At 40.4% G+C, this 22,359-nt stretch overlaps 1 non-coding gene across 1 annotated transcript; it reads left to right on the forward strand.

Annotated features, from left to right (window-relative positions):
• The first annotated feature begins 21,909 nt into the window (after nt 1–21,909).
• Nucleotides 21,910–22,017, forward strand: LOC112767966 (small nucleolar RNA R71). Its single transcript, XR_003185405.1, has one exon. It is a non-coding gene; the product is annotated as a small nucleolar RNA R71 (small nucleolar RNA).
• The last annotated feature ends 342 nt before the right edge of the window (nt 22,018–22,359 follow it).

Raw genomic sequence — 22,359 nt, forward strand, 5'->3', positions numbered from 1 at the left:
TGCAACTCGTTGGGAGACGACCTGGGACTCATAATCCCAGTATTTCTATTTTGAAAATTTGTGACAACCCTTTTTAAATTGGTGAGGTGGATCTTAGCTGGTTAAGAGCTATACGTGCAATGCTGTTCTCTTATTTGAAATCTCTTAATTGGTTGACTTTTGCCACGCATCAATTTTTGGCGCCGTTGCCGGGGAGTTGCAATAGTATGCTAAATTATTAATTAGTGTACATATTTTTATTTTTATTTGCATATTTTATTTTTATTTCTATTACCATGAGCTACATGTCTTCCTCATTGAATGACGTGTTCATTGCCTGATCCGAGTTTAGTCCAATTTGATCCTGAAATTGAAAGAACTCTTTCACATATTAGACGAACTCGACGTCGGTTAGCCTCAGAGGGTGGTAAATTGATTATTATCGATTCACCAGTCTCATCTGAGGGTGAATCTAAACCGCCATCTGAGAGCGAGACAAGCTCATTTACTACTGATTCAGTTGATTCACGTGTAGGTGACATAGCAGAACCTAGGAGAATTACTCTCCAGGAAGCAGGAGTCCCGAACTTCACTCTGCAACTGTATCAAGTGCGTCATCCAAATATGCCTGCAGATTTTGAACTGAAGACTGCACTAATCAACTTGATGCCCAAGTTTCATGGCTTACCTGCTCAAGAGCCTATCAAGCACCTTAGGGATTTCCAGACAGCCTGTTCTACTGTTAGGCATCATGGTGCAGATGAAACTTCTATTCTGTTAACCGCTTTTCCGTTTTCTCTTGAGGGAAAGGCAAGAGAATGGTACTACACTCAACCGGAAGCGAATGTTACTAACTCGGATATGCTTAGAAGAGAATTTTTGGAAAAATACTTTCCAGCTGAAGTTACTGATAGATTGAGGAAAGAGATTTCAATGATTATTCAAGGTGAATCCGAGACTCTCTACGAATATTGGGAGCGCTTCAACAATCTCCTAAACGCATGTATCCATCACATGATTGATAGACTCATATTGATCAGCTACTTCACTCAAGGCATGAACCCCCAGGATAAGACTACACTAGAAGGTGCTAGTAATGGTTCTTTGAAAAAGTACAAAATCGCAGATGAAGCATGGCAGCTGATCAGTGACTTAGCTGAGTCCACCAGGAATCACAGACAGAGGCGCAACCATCCCAAGGCTGTTGCCAAAGTTTCTTCTAGCATTGAAACTACTGCTCTCATACAGAGTATATGTGAAATGACCAACCTACTAAAACAGAGGCAGTTGAATCAACAACAAGCACAACAAGCTCAGCCTCTCCCACCACAACAAGGCCAACAGTTGGTTCCACAAAGAGTATGCGGGATTTGTGCTGATTATAGTCATTATACTGATGAATGTCCGCAGCTCAAACAGGAAGATAACACTGTGGCAGCCACTCACAACTTCTATGACCGCCCGAATCAAGGATACAATCAACAAGGTGGCAACTATAACCATGGATGGCAGGACAACTCCAACCAAGGTTGGAGAGATAATTCTAACCATGGCTGGAGGGATAACTTTAACAGAGGAGGCAGAGACAGCAATGAAAACCAGAGGTGGAATAACAATAACAACAACAGACAGTAGAATCAGAACCAACCTTACAGGGCACCTCACCTAAGACAGTCCCAAAGACGCCAGCACAACCAACAACAGGTTTCTCAGACTACTTATTCCAATTCCTCATCAAATGATGAGATGCTCCGTTCTCTTGCGCAAGGACAACAAGACATGCAGGCACAACTGAATTCTACTTTGAATGGCTTGACTGCCACTTTACAAGCTCTCGTCTCCCGGATAAATTCATCACCTAATTCCACACATCAACCTTCAAGCTACAGTGGAATTCCTTCTCAACCACTGCCTAATCCCAAGGGTGGCATCAACGCCATTACTTTGAGGTCTGGAACCACATTACCGGAGAGGAACCATGAGGAGCCAAGCCCACAAGAACATGCCCCAGCAGAGGATGTGGTGGAAGTGGAAGATGCTGAAGAGGAAGAGGACGTACAAAACATAGTTGAAGAAGAAGAGGCTCAACCACAGAATGAAGCACCAAGAGATGCAGAAGCTGCAAATAGCGCCTTTCCTGTCCCATTTCCACAACTTGCAAGGAAGCCCAGAAAGCAGATAGAACTTGATCCCAAAATGGTAGAAATATTCAAAAAGGTCGAGGTAACTATTCCCCTTTTTGATGTTATTCAACAGGTGCCTAAATACGCAAAGTTTCTAAAGGATTTGTGCATACATAAAGATAAAATTAATGAATTGGAAACTATTCCTTTAGGTAGTTCTATATCTGCTTTAATAAGAGGTATACCTGAAAAATGTAGTGATCCAGGTCCATGTATGGTTTAACTGTACCATTGGAGGTGTGGTATTTTCTGACTGTATGTGTGATTTAGGAGTGTGTGTTAGTATAATGCCTTTGTCTATATATGATACTTTGAGGCTCCCTCCCTTAAAAAGGTCGGCAGCTCGTTTTGTGTTAGCAGATAAAAGGATTATTACAGTAGTTAGAATTGCTGAAGATGTATTAGTGAGCATTAAGGGGTTTACATTTCCCATTGACTTCTATATCCTGGAAATGCCCCCTAATGACTCAGGAAGACCATCATCAATCCTGCTTGGAAGACCATTCCTGAAGACTTCAAAGTTCAAGCTGGATGCATTCTCAGAAACTTACTCCTTTGAGATAGATGGCAAAACAGTGAGTTTTAGTTTAAATGAAGCTATGAAGCATCCTTCGGAAGATCATTCTATCTTCCAATGCGACATTATTAATGAAACTATAGCTGAAGTTCACCAGGAAGAATTAGAAGAGAATTACATGGAGCAAGGTCCAAGTGTGGGGACACTTTCTGAAAACAATGAGAACACTTTACCATTATCACTAGCCTCGGATGATCCAGAGCCCAGCTATGAGCAGAAATTAGAATTAAAGCCCCTTCCTCCACACCTCAAGTATGCTTACCTTGAGGACAAGCAGAAGTTTCCAGTTTTCATTTCAAAGGAACTCACTTCTCAACAAGAAGAACAGTTACTCAGTGTGCTGAGAAAACATAAGAAAGCAATTGGATGGAGCTTAGCGGATATAGTAGGCATCAGCCCTCAAGTTTGTTAGCACAGAATATTCTTAGAAGAGGGAGCAAAGCCTATTCGTTAACCTCAAAGAAGATTGAATCCCACCATCTTAGAAGTTGTCAAGAAAGAAGTGACCAGGCTACTTGAAGCAGATATCATTTACCCCATCTCAGATAGTGGTGTCCAAGAAGTCTGGAGTCACAACAGTAAGAAATGAGCACGGAGATCTCCTGACAACTAGAGTGCATAATTCATGGAGAGTTTGCATTGACTATAGGCGTCTCAACCAAGCCACTTGCAAGGATCATTGCCCCTTGCCATTCATTGATCAGATGCTTGATCGCCTGTCAGGTAAATCCCATTATTGTTTTTTAAATGGTTATTCAGGCTACTTTCAAATTCATATAGCTCCTGAAGATCAGAAAAAGACTACTTTTACATGTCCTTTTGGAACTTATGCTTACAAAAGAATTCCCTTTGGCTTATGCAATTGATGCGGAATTTCTAACCACAAACTAATCAGCAAGTGCACCGGGTCGTGCCAAGTAATACCTTACGTGAGTAAGGGTCGATCCCACGAGGATTGATGAATTAAGCAACAATAGTGTTTGATATGATTAGTTAGACAAGCAGAAAAGACTGTTTTGGTATTCAAAAAGCATTTATGAATTTCAGAAAGCAAGCAGCAAATGAGTTGTGAAATATATATGGGAAAACAGTTAAGGTTTCAGAGTTATCTATTTTCTGGATTGACTTTTCTTATTAACTAATTTTAATCATGTAAGATTTAATTCATAGCAAACTATTTGTGACTAGACCCTATTTCCTTAGACCTTCCCAGTCTCCTCTAAAATTCATCAACTGCCAATTCATTGGTCAATTAATTCCAATTAGAGGGTGATGATCAAATTCTAGTTTATATGCCACAAGAATCCTAATTATCCAAAAATAAAGGGATTATATGTCATGTATCCCATTAAATACAAACAATTAGAAATTCAGGATAATATGTTTTCAAGCTATTGTTCAAGTAAAGAGCTTTTCCAAGTTATACAAGAACTCAATTAGAACATGGGTCATACTTCCGTCCCACCCAAATTCATAAAATAAAGAATGAAAACAATTATTGAAATATAAATCAAAACATGAACTAAAATAGAAAAATAATATTACCAATCCATACAATAGATAGAGCTCCTAACCTTAACAGTGGAGGATTAGTTGCTCATGGTAGAATATTATGGAATACGGAATGTAAATTTGGAATAGGATGGGATTCTCCCCCAGGACCTCCTCCAAAGGAAGGAAAGTTTCTCCCTTTTATAACTAATCCTAATAAATTTAAAATCTAATTTTTAAAACTAAAATAATATCTTTTTCTAGAATTTAAATTTGAATTTAAATTCGAATTAATTTAAATAACCAAGTCTTCAATGGAAGGATAAGGACCACTTGTTTCGTCCATTCTGCAGCTTCTAATCTGTGTTTTCTGGGCTGAAAACTGGGTCAAAACAGCCCAGAAATTGCTCCCAGCATTTTTCTGCATTTTCTGCACGTGGCGCATGTCACGCGTATGCGTCAGTCATGCGTACGCGTCGATGGTCTTTTCTGTGAGTCACGCGGATGCGTCGGTCATGCGCACGCGTCGCTGAGCAAATCTTCAAATCAGGCGTACACATCAGTCTCACGCACGCGTCAGTCACGCGCACGCGTCGCCATGGAAAGCTCCAAATTCACGCGTACGCGTCAGTCACGCGTACGCGTCGCTCCTCGCTGCCATCTCCTTTGATTCTTGTGCTGCAGAAACTCCATCAAATTCTGCCGAATGCTACCTAAAATAAACAAAATTGTAAAAGACTCAAAGTAGCATCCATATTGGCTAAAAGATAATTAATTCTTTATTAAACTCAATAAATTAGATGCAATTTTACTAGGAAAAGATAGGAAAGATACTCACGCATCACGACACCAAACTTAAACTATTGCTTGTCCTCAAGCAACCAAAACTAATATAAGCTTAGGATGTGAATTTGCATGAGAATGAGAGTTCGATTAAGCCCATGTCTCTTCTTATAGTGGGGTTTACAACTGTAATCCTGAACAGTTTTGGCATCTCACTTTATCCTTTGAAGTTCAGAATGATTGGCATCCATAGGAACTCAGAATTCAGATAGTGTTATTGATTCTCCTAGTTCAGTATGTTGATTCTTGAACATAGCTACTTTATGAGTCTTGGTCGTGACCCTAAGCATTTTGTTTTCCAGTATTACCACCGGATACATAAATGCCACAGACACATAACTGGGTGAACCTTTTCAGATTGTGACTCAGCTTTACTAGAGTCCCCAGTTAGAGGTGCCCAGAGTTCTTAAGCACACTCGTTTTGCTTTGGACCACGACTTTAACTGCTCAGTCTCAAGCTTTTCACTTGACACCTTCACGCCACAAGCACATGGTTAGGGACAGCTTGATTTAGCCGCTTAGGCCAGGATTTTATTCATTTGGGCCCTCCTATCCATTAATGCTCAAAGCCTTGGATCCTTTGTACCCTTTGCCTTTTAGTTTAAAGGGTTATTGGCTTTTTCTGCTTACTTTTTCTCTTCTTTTTTTTTGTCATTTTTTTTGCAAGCTTCGTGTTTTTCACTGCTTTTTCTTGCTTCAAGAATCAATTTTATGATTTTTCAGATTATCAATAACATTTCTCTTTTTTCATCATTCTTTCAAGAGCCAACAATTTTAATATTCATAAACTTCACTATAAAAAATATGCACTGTTCAAGCATTCATTCAGAAAACAAAAAGTATTGCCACCACATCTAAGTAAATAAGACTACTCTTAAAATTAACTCAATTTCTCATGCAATACATCACTTCTGTATTTTTTATTTGAATTCAAGCTCAGTGAGTAATACATGAGACATCTTTTCAGAATTAAAGCAGTTAAGAGAAAACTAAACTAGACCTAGGATTCTAACTTATAAAGGATCATGCAACAAACAAAGCAAAAATAGCAGAAAACCGAAACATAATATAGAAAAAGGGGGTAGGAATAAAAAATGAAAGGAACTCAACCACCTTAGTTATTCTAGCGGCCGTTTTATTCTTCAAGTTGTGCTCCTCAGTGAAGATGATTTGTCTCCCTTTTGGTGCCATAGGAATAAACAGAAAACCCATAAGTGAAGCATCAACACCAAACTTAAAGGTTTGCTTGTCCTCAAGCAAAGAAGAACTGAAAACAAAAACAAATAGTAAGATGAAAGAAGAATAAAAGGATAAAAGAACAAGAGAGAATTAGGATTTGGGGGCTGGATGATTTGAAATCAGGCGGTGAGGTAGTTTAATTGGGCGTCGCATGCGACGGGGACGCGTAAGGCACGCGTAAGCGTGGATCGCATGAATTTCAAGTGACGCGTACGCGTCGGAGATGCGTATGCGTGGACGGCCAGGATGGAAAAACGATGCGAACGCATCAGGGACGCGTCCGTGTGGTGGGGCTTGTGCGCCCAGCACAGTTCCAGCCCCACACCAGGATAACTCTCTGGCCAAAACACCTTTTACGCCGATTTTACTCATCCACGTGTGCGCGTGCTTGACGCGTACGCGTGGAGTGCCAAAATTGCAAACGACGCGGACGCATCATAGACACGTATGCGTGAGCATATTTGTGCGCAAGACACCATTCCTACCACTCCTGCACAACTCTCTGTTCAATTTTATTTTTTTCACGAACACACACATGACGCGTACGCGTCAGCGATGCTTACGCGTCATGTGTTCATTTTTTTTTTAAACTTAAAATTGTCCGACCCTTTTCTAAGATAGCTGCATGATCTGAAAAATAGTAAAAACTTAGTAAAAATCAAATAAGTAATGAAAAGGAATAAAGCTAAGAATGAAAAGGAATGATCATACCACGGTGGGTTGTCTCCCACCTAGCACTTTTAGTTAAAGTCCTTAAGTTGGACATGTGGTGAGCTCCTTGTCATGGTGGCTTGTGCTTGTACTGATCTAGGAATCTCCACCAATGTTTGTAAATCCAATGGCCACCGTTATTCCAAACTAGGCGCATAACACCTTTAAGCAAGTTGAAGCAAAGTGACAAGGCCCCATGAGTGTTGATTGTGGGAATGAATTCCCGGGTCCCAAACCTTACTTTTATACCCGTCTCCTTGTGGATCACCATTGTTCCCACCGGGTGGCAAGTGATCTGAATTCTCACAGAAACATCTAAATAACCTTTTTGACCCATTCAATTGAGCTCTACACCGATCCTTGCACTTCAATTTAGAGTATGCAACCATATTGACCCTTGCTTGACAACTCTTACCACTAACCATCTTCCTCTTACTCTTAATGCCACAAAGAGCTCTAAGTTGACCATCCGTCTCCAGTAGCCCATATTCAAGTGGGAACGTAAAGGTTAAGGATAGGAATTTTACCCACTTGAATGTTGTATTGGATGGTGATGGCTTTGGGAGAGGTCTTGCAAGCTCCACTCCCTTGTGTTCTTCTTTGAATTCTTCCACTTCTTTGCAAGCTTCGTCAATTTCAACCTCTTCCTCTTGGTAGCTGTCTTCTAATTCAATCTCTTCTTCATTGCTTACCAAGGGCATGAGTGGTTGTGCATCTTCCTCCTTTGTGGGTGCATCTTCCTCCTTTGTTTTTGCATCTTCCTCTTCTTTCATGTGTGAGGATGGAAAGTTCTCTAGTTCACTGGAGTATGAACTCCTTTGATTGATTTCCTCACTTTTTTATATAGGATCTTGTATTATATCTCTTGGGAAGAAATTTGCTTGCTCCTCTTCCTATGGTTTGATAATCGACTGCACATGCTTCTCTACATTTTTGACACTTGTCTTTATATCATGTAAGAATTCTTTCATGAGAAGCTCAAGATCTGATGGTATTTGAGATGAATAAGGAGAAGGTGATGGTTCTTGATAAGTGTAAAATGAGGATGGTTCTTGGTATGAATAGGGAGATAGTGGCTCTTGATATGGGTAGAAAGATGATGGTTCTTGATATGGATAGAGAGGTGGTGGTTCTTGGTGTGGATATGAAGATGGTGGTTCTTGATATGAATATGGAGATGGTGGTTCTTGATAGTTGGAACATGGAGCATTGAAGTTTCTTTGGTTTTGACTTTGCCAACCAAAATTCGGGTGGTTCCTCCATTCACAATCATATGAATTACTACTTGGGTGGGAGTAGTAACCCATGTGATCTCTCTCTATTATTTTTCCTTAGCACAACACACCAAACAGAATTAAATGCACCATGTGGTAAACAGGAAAGTAAAGAAGACAGAACAGAATTCTAAAAATTAAAATAAGAAAAATTAAAATAAAACTAACTAGGAAACACCAAACTTAATTTCAGAAATTAAAAAAAATATTAGTGCTATTGTAAATATATATATATATATATATATATATATATATAAATTTTTTTATATTTTTATATTTTATATTTTTTTATTTTATATTTATTAAATAATAAAAAAAGGAAAGAAAACGAAACAGGGGAGGGGGTGCTAACGAAAGAACAAAGAAAGGAAATAAAATTTTTTTTACGGGAATTAAACAAAAATAAAAAATAAAAATTAATAATAATAAAATAAAACTAATTAAAATCAAAACGCCTAATCTAAGCAATCAAGCAACTAATAGTTGTTAATCACAGTCAATCCCCGGCAACGGCGCCAAAAACTTGATGTGGAATTTCTAACCACAAACTAATCGGCAAGTGCACTGGGTCGTGCCAAGTAATACCTTACGTGAGTAAGGTTCGATCCCACGAGGATTGATGAATTAAGCAACAATAGTGTTTGATATGATTAGTTAGACAAGAAGAAAAGAGTGTTTTGGTATTCAAAAAGCATTTATGAATTTCAGAAAGCAAGCAGCAAATGAGTTGTGAAATATATATGGGAAAACAGTTAAGGTTTCAGAGTTATCTATTTTCTGGATTGACTTTTCTTATTAACTAATTTTAATCATGTAAGATTTAATTCATAGCAAACTATTTGTGACTAGACCCTAATTCCTTAGACCTTCCTAGTCTCCTCTAAAATTCATCAACTGCCAATTCCTTGGTCAATTAATTTCAATTAGAGGGTGATGATCAAATTCTAGTTTATATGCCACAAGAATCCTAATTATCCAAAAATAAAGGGATTATATTTCACGTATCCCATTAAATACAAACAACTAGAAATTCAGGATAATATGTTTTCAAGCTATTGTTCAAGTAAAGAGCTTTTCCAAGTTTTCATTCTTTATTTTATGAATTTGGGTGGAACGGAAGTATGACCCATGTTTTAATTGAGTTCTTAACAGTGGAGGATTAGTTGCTCATGGTAGAATGTTATGAAATACGGAATGTAGATTTGGAATAGGATGGGATCCTCCCCCAGGACCTCCTCCAAAGGAAGGAAAGTTTTTCCCTTTTATAACTAATCCTAATAAATTTAAAATCTAATTTTTAAAATTAAAATAATATCTTTTCCTAGAATTCAAATTTGAATTTAAATTCGAATTAATTTAAATAATCATGTCTTCAATGGATGGATGGGGACCACTTGTTTCGTCCATTCTACAGCTTCTAATCTGTGTTTTCTGGGCTGAAAACTGGGTCAAAACAGCCCAGAAATCGCTCCGAGCATTTTTCTGCGTTTTCTGCACGTGGCGCATGTCACGCGTATGCGTCAGTCACGCGTATGCGTCGATGGTCTTTTCTGCGAGTCATGCAGACGCGTCGGTCACACGCACGCGTCGCTGAGAAAATCTTCAAATCACACGTACGCGTCAGTCACGCACACGCGTCGCTCCTCGCTGCCATCTCCTGTGATTCTTGTGCTGCAGAAACTCCATCAAATTCCGTCGAATGCTACCTAAAATAAACAAAATTGCAAAAGACTCAAAGTAGCATCTATATTGGCTCTAAGATAATTAATTCTTTATTAAACTCAATAAATTAGATGCAAATTTACTAGAAAAAGATAGGAAAGATGCTCACGCATCAGCAATGCACCAGCTACTTTCCAAAGATGCATTATGAGTCTTTTCTCTGACCTTGTTGAGAACTGTATGGAGATTTTTATGGGCGATTTTAGCATATATGGTGATTCATTTAGCCTTTGCTTGGATAGTTTATCTAGAGTGTTAGACAGGTGTGTTAGTACAAACCTTGTATTAAATTTTGAAAAATGTCACTTTATGGTAAAACAAGGAATTGTGCTAGGACATGTTGTGTCTAATACTGGCATTTCTGTAGATCCAGCAAAGGTTGATGTTATTTTTAGTTTACCTTACCCCTCCTCCGTGAGGGAAGTCCGTTCGTTCCTTGGCCATGTAGGTTTTTACAGGAGATTTATTAAGGACTTCAGTAAGGTAGCATTGCCTTTATCCAGATTGCTGCAGAAAGAAATTGAGTTCGAGTTCAGTAAGAGCTGTATGCAAGCATTTGATAAGCTGAAGATTGCCCTAATTCAAGCTCCAATTGTGAGAGGACCAGACTGGAGCCAGCCATTTAAAATTATGTGTGATGCTTCCAACCACGCAGTAGGAGTGGCACTGGCTCAGCGCGAAGGTAAGGATCCTTCTGTAATTGCCTATGCATCTAAGACTTTAGATGCTGCTCAGTCTAATTATACTACTACTGAAAAAGAGCTTCTAGCTATTGTTTTTGCTCTGGATAAATTTCGAGCCTATTTACTTGGTACTAAGGTAGTAGTGTACTCAGACCATGCAGCTCTAAAATATTTATTAGCTAAAAAGGAGTCCAAACCAAAGCTAATACGTTGGATACTGCTGTTGCAAGAATTTGATTTAGAAATTATGGACAGGAGTGGTAACCAGAATTTAGTGGCAGACCACTTGAGTCGCCTTGAGCACATTAAGGATGACTCCACTCCTATAAATGATAATTTTCCATTTGATAGCTTACAAGCAGTATCTGAAGTAGTTCCTTGGTATGCACCTGTAGCTAATTATCTAGTTAGCCACACTTTTCCCCCAAATTTTACTAAGCATCAAAGAGACAAGCTGAAAAGTGAGTCCAAATATTATATATGGGATGATCCATATCTATGGAGATGTGGTGCTGACCAGATAATTAGACGGTGTGTACCTCAATCAGAATTCCAGTCCATTTTAGAGGCCTGCCACTCATCTGAGAGTGGAGGACATTTTGGCCCTCAAAGAACAGCTAGAAAAATTCTAGACTGTAGATTCTGGTGGCCTACTCTTTTTAAAGACGCTGCTGAATTTTGTAAATCTTGTTCCCCATGCCAAAGGTTTGGTAATATATCCAAGAGGGATGAGATGCCTCAACAGATTATGCTTTTCTGTGAAATTTTTTATGTTTGGGGCATTGACTTCATGGGTCCATTTCCAAATTCTAATGGTTACCTTTATATACTGTTAGCTGTAGATTATGTTTCTAAATGGGTGGAAGCAATTCCTACCCGAACTGATGATGATAACCCTGTTGTTTCCTTTGTTAGAAACCATATTATCTGTCGCTTTGGATCACCACGAGCAATCGTGAGCGATCAAGGCACCCATTTTTGTAACAGGAGACTAACAGGATTACTCAAGAAGCATGGGATAATTCACAAAGTAGCAACAGCTTATCATCCCTAGACCAATGGGCAAGCAGAAGTCTCTAACAGAGAAATTAAGCGTATTCTGGAAAAGATAGTAAAACCTCATAGGAATGACTGGAGTGCCAGGCTACAAGATGCACTCTATAGAACAGCGTACAAGACACCCATTGGGATGAGCCCCTTCCGCTTGGTATACGGAAAGGCTTGTCACCTTCCAGTAGAGGTGGAACACAAGGCTTTTTAGGCTGTGAGGGAGTGCAACATGAATCTTAAGAAAGCTAGTGCTGAAAGAAAGCTACAACTAGCAGAACTAGAGAACCTTCGCCTAGAAGCATATGACAACTCCAGGTGTTACAAGGAGAAAATGAAGGCTGTCCATGACAAGCATATAAAAAGGAGATAATTCAGACCAAAGGAGTTAGTTCTTCTATATAACTCCAGACTGAGGCTCATGCCAGGCAAACTGAGATCAAGATGGGAAGGCCCCTACAGAGTAGAAAAGGTAGAGCCATATGGAGTTTTTCACCTACGTCATCCTACTAGCTCCAAATTTCTAAAGGTCAATAGACATCGCCTAAAGCTTTATCATGGCAAGAAAATGAAGGATCAAAAAGAACTAGAGGTTTTCCTCTTGGAAGACCCACCGATAGAAGCAGAATAAGCCTAACGAGTGTCCAACTTAAGGACGTAAAAGCAAATTGCTAGGTGGGAGACAACCCATCATGGTATGATCGTTCCGTTTCAGTCATAGTTTTATTTTTAATTTATTTTATTTTTATAATGTTAATGACTCTTCTCATCATCCCTGCATATAGTTTGCATTAGCATTCTGCATATCAAAAAAAAAAAAACATGCACGCGACGCGTAAGCGTCGTTGACGCATCCGCGTCCGCGTCGCAAGTGCATTGGGAAGAAGATCAAATTGAACAGAAAGTCACGCGAGAGCGTGGCTGGAGGCGTGCCTTAGGCACAAACATGCCCACGCGACCGCGTCGCGGATGCGGCCGCGTCATTTTGAACAATAAGCCTCCCACGCATCCGCGTCAGGCCCTACAAAATCGATGTAGAGAGGTGTATGGCAGAAAGTTATGATAGAGCCGGGCTAGAATGATGCTAGAAGCACCAGCCCCATCACGCGACTGCGTGCCCCACGCGTCCGCGTCATTTTTCAAAGTATGGCCATTCACGCGATCGAGTCACCCACGCGATTGCATCACCTTAAATTTTGGCAAAATAAGTTCCAAACAGAGAGTTGCGCGAACGCGAGGCTACTCTCGCGCCAATATCACAAATCAACTCACGCGACCGCGTGACCTACGCGTTCGCATAACTTGAAAACACCGCACACTACGCGACCACGTCACTCACGCGTCCGCGTCACATGCGGCGCACAGCTTATCCAGATCAGCCAAAATATCTTATCTTTTCTTCCCCAAATCCTAATTTTTCTTATTCCTTCTTACTTCCTTCTTCTCTCTTCTTCCTTCTCTATTCTTTCTCACTTTTTACTTTCTCCCTTTTTTTTCTCTTTCACATCCATTATCAAGGTTCTTTTCTTCTTCCTTCTTTACTTTTTCATTCTCATTCTTTTTCTTTTATTCATGTTTTCTTATTTATTTTTCTTTTTACTTTTATTATCTATATTTTCTTTTTCCTTCTTTTCATTCCTTTAATTGGTGTTAGAAAATTACTTTGGGTCATTATTTATTTCTATATTTTTCTTGTGGATTATTATGGAATTGTTTGACAATTAATATTACCTTTTAAAGGGTTGCTTGCATGTTCTATCTTATATTTTCAACAACATATTTACCATGCATGCTAAGTGTTTGTGAAAAAGCCCGTATGGCATTGTGCATTATTTTAAATTACTCGATTCTACTACTTTAATGCCTGTTTTTCACAAATCTCCTTTTATATTTTATTAATTTAATTTAATTGTCAATACAAACAGATTATTAGTTTGAAAGGCTTGGTAATCTAACTTGGACATTGAATGCTTGATCTATGCTACTCATGCCTTTGCCAGCATGCCAATAAACATCTTGCATTTAATTGCCATCATATGCACTTGCTATGTTACCTTTGATGAACTTTCCACATGTAGTCTAGACAATGTGTTAACGACATCCTTCTTTACCGTGCATTGATTACCACCCATAATATTCGCTCCCTTGCTCGAACCCTTAACTTTACATATTACTCTCTCTTTCCTTTTCAGGATGGCCACCAAGAAAGGAAAGGAGAAAGCTATTCCCAAACCACCAACAAGGAGAGGAACAAAAAAAGCATTAGTGGCAGAGCCATCTTTAACAGCGGTGAAACCATCAACAAAACGAATCAAGAGGATCATTAAGGTCGATGAAAAAGAAAAAGCCTTCCCAGCAAAGGACACTACGCGGTTTTCTAACCACTACTGTGAGCAGATGTTCCCCATCCTAGCAGCAAGGAACTATAACAATGAGCACCTTTTCATCCTCCCAACCCACATTTCTGACTTTGTTGAGCCCCGCATTGAGCGAAGACAATGGGAATTCCTACGGAAACAGCCACGGCAGGTTAATCTTTCATGGGTAGTAGAATTCTACTCCAATTTTCACATGCCAACCATGCAGTCTGTCTATGTCCATCAGAAGCAAGTCCCCATAACTGAAGAGGCCATTCAACAAGCTTTAGATCTTCCCCCTGCTCCAGAAGGATTGGACGCATTCCAAGAAGCCTCACTCCAGCACCAGACATACCAATTTGACTGGGACGCCATTCTCAGAGTTATAGCACAACCTGGCAGCAGATGGATCTACGGATACCATCGTTCCTGACCTAAGGGCATATCGGCTTCAGTACTTACCATGGAGGCTCGAGTATGGGCACAGATTATGTCTCATTACGTCTTTTCGAGCACTCACGAGTCTTCCTTCACTATAGACATGGCTGTTTTACTCTGGTGTATCCTTACAGACCAGCCTCTAAACCTACCAAGACACATTCAGGATGCTATGGGACATGTACAAATTGCGGACAACCTACCTTTTCCTACCTTGGTTTCAGATCTCGTCTCAGCAACCGGAGTCTCCTACAGGGCTGGAGACACCAAAGCCATGATTTCTCGGGATGATCAGCACGACCCTAACGGAAAATATATCAGACCTCCAGCAGCCACTACCAGCCAGCCTACAGAACCGGCTGACGACATTCTCCCCTCAACGCCACAAGCACCTACAACAAACCAACTGCTCCATCAAATACTCGAAAGGTTGGATTGGCAGGAACACAAGGCAAAGCTAAGAGAGCGCCGTAACTAACGCAAATTCACATACCTCAAGGAGCTACTTATGGGATACTACAGACCTGACAAAGACCCAAACACCCCGGACTCCACTTTATTTACCAGTACAGAGAGCCATGACGGTCCCGATGGTGGAGATACTGCTACCAGCCCCCCCTTTGTTCCTAACAGATGGCACCGAGGATGGTGCAAAGCCTTAAGTGTGGGATGTCGGTCAGTACCTGACTTCCGGAGGTAATTTCTCTTCCTTAACACCAATAAAATAGGATATTTAGTTAGTTTTTCTTTTGTAGAATAGGATAGATTGCATAGAAATAGGTTAATTGCATGCATGTTGGTGCACGGAATTGTGATCTCTGATAATGACGCTAAAAACTTGGTATGCGCGATCGTGATTTACACTTTTATTCACAACTCCGATGCAACTAACCAGCAAGTGCAATGGGTCGTCTAAGTAATACCTTACGTGAGTAAGGGTCGATCCCACGGAGATTGTCGGCTTGAAGCAAGCTATGGTCATCTTGTAAATCTCAGTCAGGCGGATTCAAATGGTTACGGAGAATTGATAATTAAATGATAAATAAAATATAAAAAAAGATAGGATAGAGATACTTATGCAATTCATTGGTAGGAATTTCAGATAAGCGTATGAAGATGCTTTATTCCTCCTGAACCTCTGCTTTCCTACTGCCTTCATCCAATCATTCATACTCCTTTCCATGGCAAGCTGTATGTTGGGGGATCATCGTTGTCAATGGCTACCGTCCGTCCTCTCAGTGAAAATGGTCCAAAATGCGCTGTCACCGCACGGCTAATCATCTGTCGGTTCCCACTCCTGTCGGAATAGGATCCATTGATCCTTTTGCGTCTGTCTCTACACCCAACACTCGTGAGTTTGAAGCTCGTCACAGTCATCCCATCCCAGATCCTACTCGGAATACCACAGACAAGGTTTAGACTTTCCGGATTTCAAGAATGCTGCCCATGGAGTCTAGCTTATACCACGAAGACTCTAATATCTCGGACTCGGTCCCCTGTATTAGATATCCAAGAGATATGCATTCAAGCTTATTTTCATGTAGAACGGAAGTGTTTGTCAGGCACTCGTTCATAAGTGAGAATGGTGATGAGTGTCACATAATCATCACATTCATCATGTTCTTAGGTGCGTATGAATATCTTAGAACAAGAATAAGCATGAGATGAATAGAAAAACAGTAGTACTTTGCATTAATTCATGAGGAACAGCAGAGCTCCACACCTTAATCTATGGGGTGTAGAAACACCACCGTGGAAAATACATAAGAACAAAAGGTCTAGGCATGGCTGTGAGGCCAGCCCTCAAAACGTGATCAATTGATGAAAAGATGAACTAAAGATGAAAATACAATAGCAAAAGGTCCTATTTATAATGAACTAGTAGCCTAGGGTTTAAAGAAATGAGTAAATGATGCAGAAATCCACTTCCGGGCCCACTTGTTGTGTGTTTGGGCTGAGCATTGAAGCTTCCACGTGCATAGGCTTCTCTTGGAGTTAAACGCCAGCTTTTGTGCCAGTTTGGGCGTTTAACTCCATCTTTTCTGCCAGTTTTGGTGTTTAACGCCAGAAAAGGGTCTCTGACCAGCGTTTTGACGCCAATTTGGGCCATCAAATCTTGGGCAAAGTATGGACTATTAAATATTGCTGGAAATCCCAGGATGTCTACTTTCCAACGCAATTGAGAGCGCTCCAATTGGGTTTCTGTAGCTCCAAAAAGTATACTTCGAGTGCAGGGAGGTCAAAATCCAACAGCATCTGCAGTCCTTTTTTAGCCTCTGAATCAGATTTTTGCTCAGGTCCCTCAATTTCAGCCAGAAAATACCTAAAATCATAGAAAAACACACAAACTCATAGTAAAGTCCAGAAATGTTATTTTTATTTAAAAACTAATAGAAATATAATAAAAACTAACTAAAACATACTAAAAACTACCTATAAATAGTGCCAAAAAGCGTATAAATTATCCGCTCATCACAACAACAAACTTAAATTGCTGCTTGTCCCCAAGTAACTAAAAACAAAATAGGATAAAAAGAAGAGAATATACAATGAATTCCAAAAACATTTATGAAGATCAGTCTTAATTAGATGGGCGGGGCTTTTAGCTTTTTGCTTCCGAACAGTTTTGGCATCTCACTTTATCCTTTGAAGTTCAGAATGATTGGCATCTATAGGAACTCAGAATTCAGATAGTGTTATTGATTCTCCTAGTTCAGTATGTTGATTCTTGAACACAGCTACTTTATGAGTCTTGGCCGTGGCCCTAAGCACTTTGTTTTCCAGTTTTACCACCGGATACATAAATGCCACAGACACATAACTGGGTGAACCTTTTCAGATTGTGACTCAGCTTTGCTAAAGTCCCTAATTAGAGGTGTCCAGAGCTCTTAAGCACACTCTTTTTTCTTTGGACCACGACTTTAACCGCTCAGTCTCAAGCTTTTCACTTGACACCTTCACGCCACAAGCACATGGTTAGGGACAGCTTGGTTTAGCCGCTTAGGCCAGGATTTTATTCCTTTGGGCCCTCCTATCCATTGATGCTCAAATCCTTGGATGGTTTAAAGGGTTATTGACTTTTTGCTCTCGCCTTTTGGTTTAAAGGGCTTTTGGCTTTTTCTGCTTGCTTTTTCTTTTTCTTTTTTTTTTTCACATTTTTTATTTTTTATTTTTTTTCGCAAGCTTTGCATTCACTGCTTTTTCTTGCTTCAAGAATCAATTTTATGATTTTTCAGATTATCAATAACATTTTTCCTTTTTCATTATTCTTTCAAGAGCCAACAAATTTAACATTCATAAACATCAATATAAAAAATATGCACTATTCAAGCATTCATTCAGAAAACAAAAAGTATTGCCACCAGATCAAAATAATTAAACTATTTTAAAATTCGAAATTCATGTACTTCTTTTTCTTTTTCAATTAAGACATTTTTTTATTTAAGAAAGGTGAAGGATTCATAGGACATTCATAGCTTTAAGGCATAGACACTTAGACACTAGTGATCATGTAATAAGACACAAACATAAATAAAACATAAGGCATAATTTTCGAAAAACAGAAAAATAAGAGCAAGGAAATTAAAGAACGGGTCCACCTTAGTGATGGCGGCTTGTTCTTCCTCTTGAAGATCTTATGGAGTGCTTGAGCTCCTCAATGTCTCTTCCTTGCCTTTGATGCTCCTCCCTCATGACTCTTTGGTCTTCTCTAATTTTATGGAGGAGGATGGAATGTTCTTGGTGCTCCACCCTTAGTTGTCCTATATTGGAACTTAATTCTCCTAGGGAGGTGTTGATTTGTTCCCAATAGTTTTGTGGAGGAAAGTGCATCCTTTGAGGCATCTCAGGGATTTCATGATGAGGAATTTCCTCATGCTCTTGTCCATGAGTGGGCTCTCTTGTTTGCTCCATCCTTTTCTTAGTGATGGGCTTGTCCTCATCAATGAGGGTGTCTTCCTCTATGTCAATTCCAGCTGAATTGCAGAGGTGACAAATGAGATGAGGGAAGGCTAACCTTGCCAAAGTAGAGGACTTGTCCGCCACCTTGTAGAGTTCTAGGGATATAACCTCATAAACTTCTACTTCCTCTCCAATCATGATGCTATGGATCATGATAGCCCAATCTATAGTAGCTTCAGACCGGTTGCTAGTAAGAATGATTGAGCGTTGGATGAACTCCAACCATCCCCTAGCCACGGGCTTGAGGTCATGCCTTCTTAGTTGAATCGGCTTCCCTCTTGAATCTCTCTTCCATTGAGCGCCCTCTTCACAAATATCTATAAGGACTTGGTCCAACCTTTGATCAAAGTTGACCCTTCTAGTGTAGGGGCGTGCATCTCCTTGCATCACGGGCAAGTTGAATGCCAACCTTACATTTTCTGGACTGAAATCTAAGCATTTCCCCCGGACCATTGTAAGCCAATTCTTCGGATCCTGGTTCACACTTTGATCATGGTTCTTGGTGATCCATGCATTGGCAAAGAACTCTTGAACTATTAAGATCCCGACTTGTTGAATGGGGTTGGTAAGAATTTCCCAACCTCTTCTTCGAATCTCATGTCGGATCTCCGGATATTCACCATTTTTGAGTTTGAAAGGGACCTCAGGGATCACCTTCTTCTTGGCCACAACTTCATAGAAGTGGTCTTGATGGACCTTTGAGATGAATCTCTCCATCTTCCATGACTCGGAGGTGGAAGCTTTTGCCTTCCCGTTCCTCTTTCTAGAGGTTTTTCCGGTCTTAGGTTCCATAAGTGGTTATGGAAAAACAAAAAGCAACGCTTTTACCACACCAAACTTAGAAGATTTTCTCGTCCTCGAGCAAAAGAAGAAAGAAAAGAATAGAAGAAGAAGAATTAGGGGAGATGTAGGGTAGTGAAGGTTTCAGCCAAGGGGGGTAGTAGTGTGTATATTGTGTGAAAAAGAAGGTGGTGAGTAGGGGTATATATAGAGTAAGGGGGAGAAAGGGTTCAGCTATGTAGGGGAGGGTTTGGGAGGGAAATGGTTTGAATTTGAATGGTGAGGTAGTGGGGTTTAATGATGAATGGATGTGGATTGGTGAAGAGAGTATGGAGAAGATGGTATGATTTGATAGGTGAGGGGTTTTGGGGAAGAGGAATGGAGGTGATTGGTGAGGGGTATTTGGGGAAGGGTGTTATGGGAAGGTGTGAAGAAGAAGAGAGAGTTGAGGTAGGTGGGGATCCTGTGGGGTCTACAGATCCTGAGGTGTCAAGGATTTCTCATCCCTGCACCATTTTGGCGTCTAAACGCCCCCTTGATTGCCAATCCTGGTGTTAAATACCAGGTTGCTGCCCATTTCTGGCGTTTAACGCCAGCTTTTCTCCCTTTTCTGGCGTTTAAACGCCAGCTTTTCTTCCTTTTTAGGCGTTAAACGCCAGCTCTGTGCCCCTTTCTGGCGTTAAACGCCAGTCTGGTGCCCATTTCTGGCGTTGAACGCCCAGAATGGTGCCAGACTGGGCGTTCAACGCCCATTCTGCTACCCTTACTGGCGTTTAAATGCCAGTAACCTCCTCTAGGGTGTGCTATTTTTAATACTGTTTTTCATTCTATTTTTGCTTTTTCAGTTGTTTTTGTGACTTCACATGATCATCAACCTACAGAAAACATAAAATAACAATGGAAAATAAATAGATATAATTAAATAAAATTAGGTTGCCTCCCAACAAGCACTTCTTTAATGTCAATAGCTTAACAGTGAGCTCTTAGAGAGCCTCACAGAGAATCAGAGCATGATGATGGACTCCCAACACCAAACATAGAGTTTGAATGTGGGGGCTTTGTTTGACTCTGCATTGAGAGAAGGTTTTCATGCTTCCTCTCCATTGTTACAGAGGGAGATCCTTGAGCCTTAAACACAAAGGAGTCCTCATTCACGTGAAGGACCAATTCTCCTTTGTCAACATCAATCACAGCTTTTGCTGTGGCTAGGAAGGGTCTGCCAAGGATGATGGATTCATCCATACTATTCTCAGTGTCTAGGATTATGAAATCAGCTGGGATGTAGTGGCCTTCAACCATCACCAGAACATCCTCTACAAGTCTATAAGCCTATTTCCTTGAATTGTCTGCCATCTCTAGTGAGATTTTTGCAGCTTGTACCTCAAGGATCCCTAGTTTCTCCATCACAGAGAGTGGCACGAGGTTTTTACTTGACCCTAGGTCACACAGAGCCTTCTCAAAGGTCATGGTGCCTATGGTACAAGGTATTGAGAACTTTTCAGGATCCTGCTTCTTCTGAGGTAATGTCTGCCTAGTTAAGTCATTCAGTTCTTTGGTGAGTAAGGGGGATTCATCCTCCCAAGTCTCATTACCAAATAACTTGGCATTTAGCTTCATGATTACTCCAAGGTACTTAGCAACTTGCTCTTCAGTAACATCTTCATCCTCTTCAGAGGAAGAATACTCATCAGAGCTCATGAATGGCAAAAGTAAATTCAATGGAATCTCTATGGGCTCTATATGAGCCTCAGATTCCCATGGTTCCTCATTAGGGAACTCCTTTGAGGCCAGTGGATGTCCATTGAGGTCTTCCTCGGTGGAAATCACTGCCTTTCCCTCTTCTATGCATTCGGCCATGTGGGACATGTTTATGGCCTTGCACTCTCTCTTTGGATTCTCTTCTGTATTGCTTGGGAGAGTACTAGGAGGGAGTTCAGTAACTTTCTTGCTCAGTTGACCCACTTGTGCCTCCAAATTTCTAATGGAGGACCTTGTTTCAGTCATGAAACTTTGAGTGATCTTAGATAGATCAGAGACTATGGTTGCTAAGCTAGAGAGACTCTGCTCAGAATTCTCTGTCTGTTACTGAGATGATGATGGAAAAGGCTTACTATTGCTAAACCTATTTCTTCCACCCTTATTACTGTTGAAGCCTTGTTGAGGCTTCTGTTGGTCCTTCCATGAGAGATTTGGATGATTTCTCCATGAAGGATTATAGGTGTTTCCATAAGGTTCTCCCATGTAATTCACCTCTTCCATTGCTAGATTCTCAGGATCATAAGCTTCTTCTTTAGATGAAACTTCTTTGGTACTGCCTGTTGCTGCTTGCATTCCAGACAGACTCTGAGAAATCATATTGACTTGCTGAGTCAATATTTTGTTCTGAGCCAATATGGCATTCAGAGTGTCAATCTCAAGAACTCCTTTCTTCTGATTTGTCCCATTATTCACAGGATTCCTTTCAGAAGTGTACATGAATTGGTTATTTGCAACCATTTCAATGAGTTCCTGAGCTTTTGCAGGCGTCTTCTTTCGATGAAGAGATGCTCCAGCAGAGCTGTCCAATGACATCTTGGACAGTTCAGACAGACCATCATAGAAGATACCTATGATGCTCCATTTTGAAAGCATGTCAGAAGGACACCTTCTGATCAATTGCTTGTATCTTTCCCAAGCTTCATAGAGGGATTCACCTTCCTTCTGTCTGAAGGTTTGGACTTCCACTCTAAGCTTACTCATCTTCTGAGGTGGAAAGAATTTGGCCAGAAAAGCACTGACCAGCTTTTCCCAAGAGTTCAGGCTTTCCTTGGGTTGTGAGTCCAACCATATTCTAGCTCTGCCTCTTACAGCAAAGGGGAAAAGTAATAGCCTGTAGACCTTGGGATCAACCCCATTGATCTTGACAGTGTCATAGATTTGCAAAAAGTCAGCCAAAAACTGATGAGGATCTTCCAATAGAAGTCCGTGAAACTTGCAATTCTGTTGCATCAGAGAAACTAATTGAGGCTTAAGCTCAAAGTTGTTTGCTCCAATGGCAGGGATAGAGATGCTTTTCCCATAGAAGTCGGGAGTAGG

The sequence above is a fragment of the Arachis hypogaea genome, chromosome 17 (genome assembly GCF_003086295.3).
Source record: "Arachis hypogaea cultivar Tifrunner chromosome 17, arahy.Tifrunner.gnm2.J5K5, whole genome shotgun sequence".
Classification (NCBI taxonomy): Eukaryota; Viridiplantae; Streptophyta; class Magnoliopsida; order Fabales; family Fabaceae; genus Arachis; species Arachis hypogaea.